Source organism: Salvelinus namaycush, unplaced genomic scaffold (assembly GCF_016432855.1).
Source record: "Salvelinus namaycush isolate Seneca unplaced genomic scaffold, SaNama_1.0 Scaffold7, whole genome shotgun sequence".
NCBI lineage: Eukaryota > Metazoa > Chordata > Actinopteri > Salmoniformes > Salmonidae > Salvelinus > Salvelinus namaycush.
This window is the reverse complement of record NW_024061419.1, coordinates 729,540-745,092: the sequence shown is the minus strand read 5'-3', so window position 1 is coordinate 745,092 and position 15,553 is coordinate 729,540. Positions and strand designations below refer to the sequence as shown.

Sequence of the window (15,553 nt, the reverse complement as noted above, 5' to 3'; positions counted from 1 at the left end):
ATTAGATAATGTACATTAACATGGTCTAAAGCGTCAATCTTTCAGTTTTATGTTGGCTAGCAAGCTACCGAGGCGGTTGAAAGAGTAGCCGCGTTGTTGTTCCTGAAGAAGCGTCCCGTCCAGTAAATTATACGTCACGCGAGAAACATCGTCTGAAAGATTGCACATCCGCCATCTGCTGGCTGGAGTGGGTAACGCAGTTTGGAAACAAGTTACTACACTTTTTGTATTGGAAAGAACGTCATAATAATTGAACAATAGGCTGATATATTTTCTCTTACGTCTTACAAATAATACCGTCCTGTACACAGACGTAGAAGCTTAATATGAATATGTAAATGTTGAATAAATACTTATATGAATAGGTAGTGTTTTAATACAGATTTGCTCTGTTCATTTTTCACATTCGTTTTTATCTAGATGTGAACATACTACTCCCTTAAAGCCCTGCTCTATAAGATACAAATCATCCTGTAAACAACAGAGCAAATACGGTGAAGCATTGTGGTGGCAGCATCATGCTGTGGGGTTGTTTTTCAGCGGCAGGGACTGGGAGACTAGTCAGGATCGAATGGAAAGATGAACAGAGCAGATGTATTCTTATTTTGAATCCCAGCCGCCGTAGGAGGCCTTTCCTTCTTTTAGTAGGCCGTCATTGTAAATAAGAATTTGTTCTTAACTGACTTGCCTAGTTAAATAAAGGGTAAATAATAAATAAATCAAATAAAAATAAAGTACAGAGAGATCTGAAAACCTGCTCCAGAGCACTCAGGACCTCAGACTGGGGCAAAGGTTCACCTTCCAACAGAACAACAACCCTAAGCACACAGACAAGACAACGCAGAAGTGGCTTCGGGACAAGTCTCTGAATGTCCTTGAGTGGCCCAGCCAGAGCCTGGACTTGAACCCGATCGAACATCTCTAGAGAGACCTGAAAATAGCTGTGCAGCGACGCTCCCCATCCAACCTGACAGAGCTTGAGAGGATCTGCAGAGAAGAATGGAAGAAAAATACAGGTGTACCCAAGAATACTCGAGGCTGTAATTGCTGCCAAAGGTGCTTCAACAAAGTACTGAGTAAAGGGTCTGAATACTTATGTAAATGTTATATTTCAGTTTTTAATTATAAAATACATTTGCAAAAAATTCTAAAACCCTGTCTTTGCTTTATCATTATGGGGTGTTGTGTGTAGATTGAAGAGGAAAACATCCCAATTTAATCAATTTTAGAATAAGGCTGTAACATAACAACATGTGGAAAAAGTCAGGAGGTCTGAATACCTCCCGAATGCACTGTAAGTTATTGTGTATGTAGATCAGAATATCAGGAACAGGCTGGATGTGAGAAGGAGGGTGGCATCTCACTGCCATTCTGCATTGGTGTATGTGGACCAGAATATCAGGAACAGGCTGGATGTGAGAAGGAGGATGGCATCTCAATGCCATTCGGCATTCAGGAAGTAAACTGAAAATGCCAATTCTCTTCTATGGTTTTCAATGAGGAAAATGTGGAATTTGGTTTACTTTCTGAATTGACTGGAATTAAAATGGAATTGACTCCGATCCTGGTTTTACTACAAAGCTGTCAACGTCATCATTTAGTCAATCGATGTTATAATGCATAACGCTCACAGATGTGCTTGTTCTCAATCAGAGTACATTTTCTAATTGAATAACAGAATAGAAGAAAAACATTGTATTATGCACCTGAATAACTTCGACATGGACAACCTGGTTGATTCTCTGGTTAATTCTCTGCTCAACAACACTGACTGTGAATCAATCTGGTTGATTCTCTGCTCGACAACACTGACTGTGAATCAATCTGTTTGATTCTCTGCTCAACAACACTGACTGTGACTCAATCTGGTTGATTCTCTGCTCAACAACACTGACTGTGAATCAATCTGGTTGATTCTCTGCTCAACAACACTGACTGTGAATCAATCTGGTTGATTCTCTGCTCAACAACACTGACTGTGAATCAATCTGGTTGATTCTCTGCTCAACAACACTGATCGAGTCAAACTTTGCTGTGTGTCCAGGCTGTCACTTCTGTCATCAGCTACTAACACCAGTGCTGCACCTTTGTCCTTGAGAGACTGGATGACGGCTTCCTGCTCCCTCTTCCATAGTGACAACACTGATGCCTCAACATGGGTTTCTGAGAGACTGGATGACGGCTGTCTGCTCCCTCTTCCATAGTGACAACACTGATGGCTCAACATGGGTTTCTGAGAGGCTGGATGACTGCTTCCTGCTCCCTCTTCCATAGTGACAACACTGATGGCTCTACATGGGTTTCTGAGAGACTGGATGATGGCTGCCTGCTCCCTCTTCCATAGTGACAACACTGATGGCTCAACATGGGTTTCTGAGAGACTGGATGATGGCTTCCTGCTCCCTCTTCCATAGTGACAACACTATTTTTATTCCCACAGCCTTCATCACCGTCCATGGCACCTTCGCTGCACATCAGACAAGTTCTGAAGAGTTCCAGAAGCTGTGATTGAAACATGATGTACTTCATCTCCTTGTTAGGAGCAGAGTTTCAGACTCTCTGAAATAATATTATTAGTGGCAATACATCAACAGCACAAAGTTAATATGTTACTATGTCCAGTAATGGCACCACCACCCATCAGCCCATTCTCTTCTTTATGTCAAAGCTCCAGTGTATTGTTGCTGTAGGAGTTTATGATTAATAATCCTATTTATTTCAAGCCCCACTAAGATGTCACCATACTATTCCTTTAAAGCCCCTCTGTCAGATATAAACCATCAGAGTGGGAAACCAACTGACATGGAAACAATGGAGCAAATGTATCACTATCAGAGGGGTGTATTATGACATCAGATAGAACTACTCAGACATTCCAAATATCACTTGATTATCAGAGGAGTGTATTATGACATCATATAGAACTACTCAGACATTCCAAATATCACTTGATTATCAGAGGGGTGTATTATGACATCATATAGAACTACTCAGACATTCCAAATCAGGCTTCATCCATATCATGAAGGTGGATATTGATCCAACCATTTCAAAAGTAATGACCAGGCTGATGGAAACAGGTTATGCCTTTACAATTTTATAAAAGCCGACAGACGATATGTTAGTTCGTTTTACATGGTGGGGTCTTTTTGTGTCAGTAAAAATGTTTAAGCGAGAAATGGCGGTGGAAACTCCTTTATGCTCAAATATTTATATTTAAGTTTTGTCACGCAAAGCCTTTTATCTGCAATGAGTCTGTTTGATAGAAACATTTCTGGTGGGAAAATGCGTATATTGTTTTATGCAGATGTTTGAATATTCACATGAAAATCTGTCTCAAATTACATGGAAACTTAGCTACTAAGGTGGATATTGATCCAACACCTGCCACGTATTCAAACCAGCCCACTGGGCACAGACGTCAGTTCAACATCTAGTTTCTATTTACATTTCTTTGAGTCATCAACTAAAGTGAATTCAACATGAAATCAACACAAAATGTCACCTGTCATTGGATTTAGGTTGCCAGTTGGATGAAAAATAACTAAAAATAACTGATGTTGATGGCTTTTTACAAATCCAATCAGTTTTTCACATTGATCTAACATCACATGGATTTGTTTTGTTGAAATGACGTGGAAACAACGTTTATTCAACCAGTGGGAGGCTTGTAAATGACCCCAGGAAAGTGGAACGAGGAACTCTTCATTGAGACAATGATAAACAGCAATCCGTGGGAGAGTTGAGGTGGATATTATAAAATAAGCATCTGCTGGAGTCCAAGTCAAACCAAGATTCTTTATTTCTGAGCTCAGAGAGAATAACAGAGTTCCACAGCACAGTGTAGACAGTCTGAATTCCTGAAGCATTGGGTGATGAGCACATATCTTTATAGTTTCCTGTTCCTGGGAGGGACTTTATTCATACAAGGACGCAGGTGCAGCTGGTTTGCAACACATAATGATGGTCCCAAGAACAGGAGATTATAATAGGACAGTTTCACAAGGTTAGTCACATAATCAGTTATGTGGACACACATACAATTAACATTTTCCGTTACAGTCTGAATATTTGAATTTCATTAAATCATCAGTGGGCCAACAATGCAAATGTAAACAATGGAACAAATGCATCACATCCAAATATCACTGTATTATCTGTAGTGCTGGAGGAATGACACACCCAGATAAAAACACAAAGAGTTTTAAAAAGGAGCATTTAAACACATGGAATCTGATCTACTTTATATTCAAACTGACATACTCCATATTAAATTCATGTTTTCTAATAAAAACAAACAAATATGTGTTTGAGTATACCTTGTACCATTTAATTTCATATGGTAAAGACAGGTAAGCACATTATCAGTCAACAATATAAGACAATGGGAGCACTGTCTATGTTCTCTGATGAATTTTAAGTCAATGAGATGTGAAATATCAACATACAAGTAATTCTTCTCTTCTGTGTGGATTCTCTCATGACGTTCAAGTGACTGTGATGAGTAATATGTTTTCCCAGTCTGAGCCATTTCTAAGCCTTCTCCTCTGTGTGTTGTCTCATGTGTTCTTTCGGGCTTCCTAAATGGGCAAACACTTTGCACCCTGGGAGGAGTGGTAAGGCTTCTGCCCTCTGTGTATTTTCTCATGTTGGTTCAGGTTGCTTTTCTGGTTAAAACTCTTTCCACACATGGAGCGGTGGTAAGGCTTCTCCCCTGTGTGTATTCTCTCATGCTGTTTCTTCTCCCCTGTGTGTATTCTCTCATGTTGTTTCAGCTCCCCTGACTGGCTGAAACACTTTCCACACTGGGCGCAGTGGTAAGGCTTCTCCCCTGTGTGTATTCTCTCGTGTTGGTTCACGTTTCCTTTCTGGCCGAAACACTGTCCACACTGGGAGCAGTGGTAAGGCTTCTCCCCTGTGTGTATTCTCTCATGAGCTTTGAGGTTTTCTAAACCCTTAAAACTCTTTCCACACTAAGAGCAGTGGTAAGGCTTCTCCCCTGTGTGTATTCTCTCGTGTTGTTTCAGATGACAAGGCCGTTTGAAACTCTTTCCACAATGGGAGCAGTGGTAAGGCTTCTCCCCTGTGTGTATTCTCTCGTGTTCTTTCAGCTCCCCTGAACGGCTGAAACACTTTCCACACTGGGAGCAGTGGTAAGGCTTCTCCCCTGTGTGTATTCTCTCATGTTGGGTCAGGCTTCCTTTCTGGCTGAAACACTGTGCACACTGGGAGCAGTGGTAAGGCTTCTCCCCTGTGTGTATTCTCTCATGTTCTTTCAGCTCCCCTGAACGGCTGAAACACTTTCCACACTGGGGGCAGTGGTAAGGCTTCTCCCCTGTGTGTATTCTCTCGTGTTGGGTCAAGCTTCCTTTCTGGCTGAAACACTTTCCACACTGGGAGCAGTGGTAAGGCTTCTCCCCTGTGTGTATTTTCTCATGTTGTTTCAGCTCCTTCTCCCCTGTGTGTATTCTCTCGTGTTGTTTCAGCTCCCCTGACTGGCAGAAACACTTTCCACACTGGGAGCAGTGGTAAGGCTTCTCCCCTGTGTGTATTCTCTCGTGTTGGTTCACGTTTCCTTTCTGGCTGAAACACTGTCCACACTGGGAGCAGTGGTAAGGCTTCTCCCCTGTGTGTATTCTCTCATGAGCTTTGAGGTTTTCTAAACCCTTAAAACTCTTTCCACACTAAGAGCAGTGGTAAGGCTTCTCCCCTGTGTGTATTCTCTCGTGTTGTTTCAGATGACAAGGCTGTTTGAAACTCTTTCCACACTGGGAGCAGTGGTAAGGCTTCTCCCTTGTGTGTATTTTCTCGTGTTGTTTCAGGTTCCATAACCGGTTACAACCCTTTCTAAAGTGAGAGCAGTGGTGTCGTTTTGCTGGTTCGGATGTCCCTGGCTCTGGTTCCTCTGAGCCTGGTCTTTCTCCTGCCAAAGACACTGTGTTATTTTTAAATAGAGACCCGAATGAAACCTCCACATGATTAAACAACCTTGCTACGAGGGTAAATCCTAAATCACATCTCTCAATAACCTGAGGCCAGTTTTAACAATTATAGTGTGATTTTAAAACAAATGTAGAGCTTCCTGGCAATTACTGCTATGTTTACATTACTTATTTTATTCATCCTGTTTTACAAGTCAGAACACAAACTAGACAGTTCTAGGACACTGAAGACACAGACGTCGCTAGATTCCAATCAAGCAGGTGGTTCTAAATATTTTGTGTGGAAGTCCAAAACTTGTTTTTACGTCGAAAATACGTTGAAAATACAAAGCACAAGATACAAAGCACTTGAACTTTGTGAAGCGTTTATTTGGGCTGCAATTTCTAAGGCTGGTAACTCTAATGAACTTATGCATCAGAAGTAACTCTGGGCTTTCCATTCCTGTGATGGTCCTTAAAGTAATGATGGACTGTTGTTTCTCTTTGCTTATTTGAGCTGTTCTTGACATAATATGAACTTCGTCTTTTACCCAATAGGGCTATCTTCTGTATACCACCCCTACCTTGTCACAACACAACTGATTGGCTCAAACACATTAAAACCTGTTATGGCTAGGGGTTCCGCTAGTGGAACGTTTCGACAACATCCGGTGAAATTGCAGAGCGCAAAATATATATTTATTTATTCAAAATATTTAACTTCCATGCATTCACAAGTGCAATACACCAAATTAAAGCTTAAGGAAAGAAATTCCACAACTTAACTTCTAAAAAGGCACACATGTTAATTGAAATGCATTTCAGGTGACCAACCTCATGATGCTACAGTCCTCCTTTAAGACTCCATAATGTTTCATCATTAGACGCTACAGTCTTCCTTTAAGACTCCATCATGTTTAGAATGTGTCTGGAAGCGCTACTCTATCTATTCTACTCTCATCCTTTCGGTTGTAATCATATTTATGATAATAATGTTATAATAGGTAATAACTAACTTTAATAACTAGGGTTAATACCTGCCTGGCGCCCCAACAAAATCTTTATCTTTACCCCCCTCTAACAATACCGCTACAGAATTAGCATAGTAGGCCATGTAACTAAAGGTAATCAGAAATATTTAGGACTAACTAATTCTTTGCCACCCATTTGGAAACTAACTGCAGCTCTATGTTAAGTGTTGCAGTCATTTCAGTTGCTGTGGTAGCTGACGTGTAGTGTTGAGTCATCCGCATACATAGACACACTGGCTTTACTCAAATGTCATTGGCATGTTGTTGGTAAAGATTGAAAAAAGTAGGTGCCAAACAGCTGCCCTGGGGAATTCCTGATTCTACCTTGATTTTGTTGTACAGGCTTCCATTAAAGAACACTGTGTTCTGTTAGACAGGTAGCTCTGGGGCGGCAGGTGTAAAGGTGTAAAGCCATACGTTTTTTTCAGCAGCAGACTATGATCGATACTGTCAAAAGCCGCACTGAAGTCTAACAAAACAGCCCAAACAATATTTTTATCATCAATTTCTCTCAGCCAATCAGTCATTTGTAAGTGCTGTGCTTGTTGAATGAACTTCCCTATAAGCTGAAAGTCTATATTTGTTTACAGTAAAATAGCATTGTATCTGGCCAAACACCATTTTTCTTTTAAAATGTAAGGGTTGGTAACAGGTTGATTGGTCGGCTATTTAAGCCAGTAAAGGGAGCTTTACTATTCTTGGGTAGTGGAATGACTTTAGCTTCCCTCCAAGCCTGAGGGAACACACTTTCTAGTAGGCTTAAATTGAAGATAACGCGAATAGAAGTGGCAATATCGGCCGCTATTATCCTCAATCATTTTCCATCCACGTTGTCAGACACCAGTGACATGTCATTGTTGATTTTTTCCCCCAAAATGTAATTGAAGATGCTCCAAAGATTTTTACTATCATTCTTCATGTCATTTATCTGTTTCATAGTGTAGTTTCTTCTTCTTTTTATTTAGTCAAATGATTTCCCAATTTGCAATAGGTTTGCCAATCAGTTATACAGCCAGACCTATTTGCCACCTCTTTTGCCTCCCTCTTCATCATACCATTTTTAAATTCCTCATCAATCCACTGGGATCTAATAGTTTTTACAGTCATTTTCTTAATGGGTGCATGCTTATTAGTAACTGGAATAAGCAATTTCATAAACGTGTCAAGGGCAGCGTCTGGTGGCTCGTCATTACACACCACGGACCAACATATATTGTTTCCATTGATGGAATCGGCTAAACTTTGAACATGGAGACATTAAAGAAGTGATAGGAAGTGAAAGAGACTGGGTGTTATGTCAGAAGTTAATGGTTCTCTGAAGAAAGACAGATGGCTTCGGAATGTGTTGGGTGACGAGAGGAAAGCAAAGTGTGAAACAGGGGAGACAGATGGACATCTGTGGATTAGATGAAGGAGGGGTTGAGGTCAGGACAGATTCTCATCAGGGAGATAAAGGTGTGGTATCCTGTTACCCTCTTTACTCTCTTCCTGTGGAACCATAAGATGTAAGGATTGGAGAGAAGGAGGAGTGTCTTAAGTGAGATATAACGTGGGGCAAAAAAGTATTTAGTCAGCCACCAATGAACCTTGTGAAGACTTACAGAAAACGTTTGACCTCTGTCATTGCCAACAAAGGGCATATAACATGATGAAAATTACAGACCTCTCTCATCTTTTTAAGTGGGAGAACTTGCACAATTGGTGGCTGACTAAATACATTTTTGACCCACTGTATTTCTGGATGGAACAAATGTTGGGTTGTCTGAATTACAGCTGTACATAACCTTTGGGAATAATTAAACTTGGTTAAAGCTTCTCTAGTGTCCGTGAGTTATTTACTGTGAAAAAAAATAACCTAACAACATCAACAACATAGGAATCACTACAAACATTTGTATGACCTCTTAAATAGCACATTAGGCCCAGCCTTTTGGAACTGTGGTTTTCCTAGATATGGCTACTATATTGTGATCACTACATCCGATGAATTTGGATACTGCTTTCAAACAAATTTCTGCAGCATTAGTAAAGATATGATCAAAATATGTTGATGATTTAATTTCTGTACTGTTTGTAACTACCCTGGTAGGTTGATTGATAACCTGAACAAGGTTGACGGCACTGGTTACAGTTTGAAGCTTTCTCCTGAGTGGGCAGCCTGATCACAGCTTTCCTCCAGTATTAGTTAATTCATTAACAGTGTCTGGAGTTAAGTTTGCCTGTTCTACAGTCTTGTAAAGATAGGGGGGTTGACTGGGACAGGCAATGTAACATCCATAATGTTTTTAGGAAAAGTTTTTGTAAAATTTGCACCTTACAACAGATCATTGAAACTTTCTCTCCAAAGCTAACTTCCATCAAGGTTTTATATGGTCTATTGGTTTCTCTCTTTTCATTGGCAGAATCCTTTTTCAGTGCTATGATATTCATAACATCCATATCCACCAGTCCATATTCCTGTCAACTAACAGAACTCTGCTGGTTGTCCTGGTAACAGATACCAGTCTATCTTCCTGTCAACTAACATAACTCTGCTGGTTGTCCTGGTAACAGATACCAGTCTATCTTCCTGTCAACTAACAGAACTCTGCTGGTTGTCCTGGTAACAGATACCAGTGAACAGATCTATTTATTTGTTCAAACTGAACTACAGCACTTACTTTGATGAGTCAAATCTGATCCTTTCTTCTCTTCTCCTCCTCTCACAGTTCCACTCAGCCCCGTTGTTTTCCTGCAGTCCACCAGCAGCACAGACAACCTCTTCATACCCAGCAGTAAGGTGCTACCGGGAGAGGCACGACACAGGGACTTCAGGAGGGAGGAAGGGCTAGCATTGTCCTGGTAACCACAAAGAGGGGACACAGACACATATCATTATGGATGCTGATGTCACTGTTGTCATAAAGTGTTTACAGAAGCCCAGCCCAGACCCAGATAGAGCAAGCTGTATGCTAGACCAGACCGAGCTGTACCATCTGGTGTTCTGTTCTGGAGAGACTCTTCTCTGATTCGTCAGCATCAGGATGTTGTTGAGGCTCCCCAGAGGATCCACAATAGTCATGTCTCTCTCCTGTGTTAACGAGGACATCAAACAGATCGTAAACTTATGACCATCTATTGCAATCTTAGAGTCTTACAAGAGGCATGCATATGTCTAAAATGGCCACTTTCATCACGATTTCCTAAAATGTTGTTTATGATGCAAATGTAAAAGTGTCGTTCCACAAAATGGGTGACTTTTGCGTCCCTTTGATATTTTAAGTAGAACATATGCACCAATATTGAATTTTAAAAGCCTGTTATATTAGATGAGGGGAACTTTAATATAGACCACATGGAAAATTCAATACATCTAATTGAAAAGTCCCAACAAAAAATGTACCAATGGCAGATCGAACCTTTAACAATTTATACAGTACTGAACAACATATTAAAATACAGAACTTCAGTAGAACGCCCCCACAGTTCAACAACTGCATAGTTTGTGCCCCTGTTAAGACAGTACTCACTGGTGTTAATCGGATATTCTGTCTCCTCCTCTTTCACTCCCAAAACGTCTTCCTCCTTCACCTTTACTGAGATAGCATCCTCTTCCTCTCTAAAAGGTTCTTCCTCTTCTTTCACTATAACAGCCTCCTCTTCCTCCTTTTTCATTCTGAAAGATTCTTTCTCCATACAGCAGACCCCCTCTTCATTAGCAAGGGAAGAGTAGTTTGGTGTGCTCATGGTCAGGGATGTTAGCTAGCTAGCATTAGCGACTAGCCTAGTGCTAGGCTCAGTATCAATCTTTAACAAGTTTGCAAATTGAACAAGCAAATTAGGTTAAAGTTAAGCAGTTGATACGTCAACCGAAATTTGTTTAAAACACTGGGATTAGCTAATGTACACAAACATGGTCTAAAACGTAAACCTTTCAGTTTTATGTTGGCTAGCAAGCTACCGAGGTGGTTGAAAGAGTATCCGCGTTGTTGTTCCTGAAGAAGCGTCCGGTCCAGAAAATTACACGTCACGCAAGAAGCATCACCTGAAAGACGCACATCGCCATCTGCTGGCTGGAGTGAGTAACGCAATTTGGAAACAATAGTTACTGCACTTTTTTGTATTGGAAAGAACGTCATAATAATTGAACAATAAGCTGATATATTTTCTCTTCCAAATAATACGTTCCTGTACACAGACGTAGAAGCTCAATATGAATATGTAGATGATGAATAAATACTTATATGAATACGTAGTGTGTTATTAATACACATTTTCTCTGTTTATTTTTCACATTCGTTTTTATCTAGATGTGACCATACTATTCCCTTAAAGCCACGCTCTATAAGATACAAATCATCCTGTAAACAACAGAGCAAATGCATCACATGCAAATAGCACTTGATTATCTGTAGTGCTATACACTGAGTCTACAAAACATTAAGAACACCTGCTCCTTCCATGACTTAGACTGACCAGGTGAATCCAGGCTAAAGCTATGATCCCTTACTGATGTCACTAGTTAAATCCACTTCAATCCGTGTAGATCACATATGTCAGAGTCAAGGCCCGCGGGCCACATCCGGCCCGCGAGAAGGTTTTTTACGGCCCCTGGGATGATCTTGATTTATTATTAGAACCGGCCCGCAGACCGCAGCAAGCCGGCAGCCCGCAGATCTTTTACACGCACCAATACTACATTTCCCACAATGCAACGGTGACGCACCGAGCAGTAGGCTGCTTCATTTCAATATTTATTGGCACAGCAGTCGTCAGCATCACAGTAAAATTAACTTTCAGATACCCATCAAAAATGGCAAAACGGAAGGTGGACACTGAGAACCGGGGGTTTCAAACAAGGTGGGAGTCGGAGTATATGTTCACGGAGGTAGCTGGAAAACCTGTGTGTCTTCTGTGTGGAGAAAGTGTGGCGGTACTGAAAGAGTATAATCTGAGACGACATTATGAAACGAAACACGCGGACAAAAACAAGAATATGGACATGGAACAAAGGCTACAAAAGGCAGAGGAATTAAAACGAGGCCTCAAATCTCGACAGGCTCTGTTCAAAAAAGCCAAATCACAAGGCCAGGCTGCTGTCAAGGCCAGTTTTATTTTGGCAGAAGAGATCGCTAAATCAGCCCGGCCATTTACGGAGGGGGATTTCATCAAAAACTGCATGATTAAAGTTTGTGACGAAGTTTGCCCAGAAAAAAGGCAACTCTTTTTAAATGTGAGTCTGAGCAGAAACACCATTGCCGAGAGAGTAGACCAGTTGTCCATCAATCTAAAAGAGCAGCTTGTGAAAAAGGGAAAAGATTTCATTGCATATTCCTTGGCTGTGGATGAGAGCACCGACATTTCTGACATTGCCCAGTTGTCAATTTTCATCCGCGGAGTGGACTCCAGCCTAAGCGTGACAGAGGAGTTTTGGGCTTTACGTCCTATGCATGGCACAACTACGGGGCATGATTTGTATGAAGAGGTGTCAAGATGTGTAAATGAGATGGAGCTGCCTTGGGAAAAACTCGTGGGTTTGACAACCGACGGAGCACCTGCGATGTGTGGACACAGGAGCGGACTGGTGGCGAAGATACGGGAAAAGATGCAAGAGGAAAACGCGACAGGTGAGCTGACAGCTTATCATTGTATCATACACCAGGAAGCGTTGTGCGGTAAAGCCTTGAAAATGGAGCATGTAATGAGCATCATCACGCGCACAGTTAACTTTATCAGAGCCAAAGGTTTGAATCACCGCCAGTTCAAGGCATTTCTGACGGAGTTAGAAACGGAGCATGGTGATTTGCCTTATCACACAGAGGTGCGATGGCTAAGCCAGGGAAAGGTGCTTCAAAGATGTTTCGAGCTTCGTGAGGAGATTTGTCTGTTCTTGGACAGCAAAGGGAAAGACACAACACAACTCCGAGACGAAATGTTTCTGTGTGAAATGGCTTTTCTGTGTGACATTACGAGTCATCTGAATGCAATGAACTTGCAGCTGCAGGGTCGGGATCATGTCATCTCTGATATGTACAGTACAGTGAAGGCATTTAAAACCAAACTGACTCTGTGGGAGACGCAGATGCGGAAAGAAAATTTGAGCCACTTTCCCAGCTGCCAGACCATGAAAGAGAAGCTCTCTACCAGTGCGTTCCCGAGCGCACAGTTGGCTGATAAAATAGGTATGCTTGCCGCTGACTTTCGACGCCGATTTGCTGACTTTGAAGCACAAAAAAGCAGGTTGGAACTGCTCGGTAACCCATTTGCTGTTGACGTGGAAAGCTCACCACCAAACCTCCAAATGGAGTTGATTGACCTCCAATGCAATGATGCACTGAGGGCAAAATATGCGGCAGTGGGTGCTGCGGAGTTCGCCCGTTTCCTCCCCGACACAATGCCCCAGCTGCGCATCCAGGCTGCTCAAACGTTGTCTATGTTTGGCAGCACATACCTGTGTGAACAACTGTTTTCTTTGATGAACCTGAACAAAACATCACACAGAAGTCGACTTACTGCTGAACACCTCCACTCAATTCTGAGGATTTCCTCAGCTCAGAGCCTTACCCCGAACATTGATGAACTTGTGGAAAAGATGGGACACCACCAAGTATCACCCTCAACCTCAAACAAGTGAACATTACTGTGCAATCACATATTTAGAGTTTTTACTCAGTTCAAGTTTAAAAGTTAAAGTTTAATATTTGTTTTCACTGCATGTTACTTCTCCTTAAACAAAGTGTTGTTTTTGATTAATAGATTTTTGCACTTTATTTTATTGTATTTCAATCCAATTATATTTTAAAAATATTTCAGTTGAGTGGATGATAGAAAATTGCTATTATTGTTTTTTTCTTTGAAGTAAATTTAGCCCACTTTTGCTAAAATAGAAAATATAGGCTACTGATGGTGCCTTGAATACCGGTTTCTTTCATTTAATGTTCATGTTATGGGGATTTTTATATAAAGGAAATTTGTCTTTTGTGTCTGTTGAAAATTAAAGATTACTGACAGAGCCATAAGAAAATATTGCTTTATTTATCTGATCATATTGGAATATATTTGTTAGGTTTTCAGTAGGTTCAATTAGGTTCACTAGACTATATGCGTCATTTAAAAAATTTTCAATGAACATTCGAACAGTCCGGCCCTCGGCTTGTAGCTAAATTTTTTATTTGGCCCTCCGTCCATTTGACTTTGACACCCCTGGTGTAGATGAAGGGGGGAAACAGGTTAAATAAGGATTTTTAAGCCTTGAGACATGATACATGGATTGTGCATGTGTGCCATTTAGAAAGTGAATGTGGAAGACAAAATATTTAAGTTACTTTGCACGGGGTATGGTAGTAGGTGCCAAGCGCATTGGTTTGTGTCAAGAACTGCAACGCTGCTGGGTTTTTCAGCTCAACAGTTTCCCATGTTTACCAAGAATGGTCCACCACCCAAACAGTGGTGGTCAGTGCCGTTTAAGATGAGGCAGGACGATTGGTTTTTTCATGAGCATGGCCTTAATTCTATTACAGCATATTGGATGACTGTCATTCATATTTCACTGACCCTGTTCAATGTAACAGCAATAGGTTTAGGCTACTACATGATACTCTAATTGTCCCTATACCCATCATGAGGTAGCAACCTAGCCTATGAATGAAAGTTTAGAATGTAGGTTCACCCAGGTCGAGAGAAAATTTTGCAGTGACACATGGACAGACACATTCAATATCGCCTTGCACACTCTCGCCTGCATCTAGCTAAGATAGAGAAGGTGAACAGTATAACTTTCAGTCTGTGTTTTCGGAGGACGCATGACTCTCGACCTTCGTCTCTCCCGAGCCCGTACGGGAGTTGTAGCGATGAGACATAACATTTCATTACATTTCATTACATTTCATTATAGTACAACGGTTTGATTTGTCTAATCTTAGCAATTTCTTCTTAGCTAGCTACATAGCCGTCTTTGTATCAAAGATAATTGCGTAATTATCGTATTTCGTCGTCCTAGCGTAGCCCACACTGCTATCTGCCCAGCAGCTAGCCAGCTAGCCAGCTAGCAAACGTCCACCGTCTACCGAATAGTAGTATAACTTTTCATTACATTTCATTACATTTCATTATAGTACAACGGTTTGATTTGTCTAATCTTAGCAATTTCTTCTTAGCTAGCTACATAGCCGTCTTTGTATCAAAGATAATTGCGTAATTATCGTATTTCGTCGTCCTAACGTAGTCTACACTGCTATCTGCCCAGCAGCTAGCCAGCTAGCCAGCTAGCAAACGTCCACCGTCTACCGAATAGCAGCACTGTAGAAACTATTACACTCAACGGAACGACTTGATTAGTGTAGTGTTAGCTAGCTACATAGTTGTCTTTGCTGTCTTCGTATCCAAGATAATTGGGTAGTTCAGTGTGTAGTTTTAGAGTGATTATCTTAATTTACCGAGGTTAGCTAGCCAGCTATTTGTCGTCCTTAACGTAGGAAACACTGCTAGCTAGCCAACAGCTAGCCAACGTCTACCGAATAGAACTTCCGCACTCAACAACCCGGTCGCATTCCGCTTCGCTCCACAGGTAGTATCACATTTTCATTTCATTTCATTACAGTACAACGGTTTGATTTGTTTGAT

At 41.2% G+C, this 15,553-nt stretch overlaps 1 pseudogene; it reads right to left on the bottom strand.

Moving 5' to 3' along the window:
- Window positions 1-3,954: 3,954 nt before the first annotated feature.
- Window positions 3,955-9,643, bottom strand: LOC120042510 (annotated as a pseudogene).
- Window positions 9,644-15,553: the final 5,910 nt, after the last annotated feature.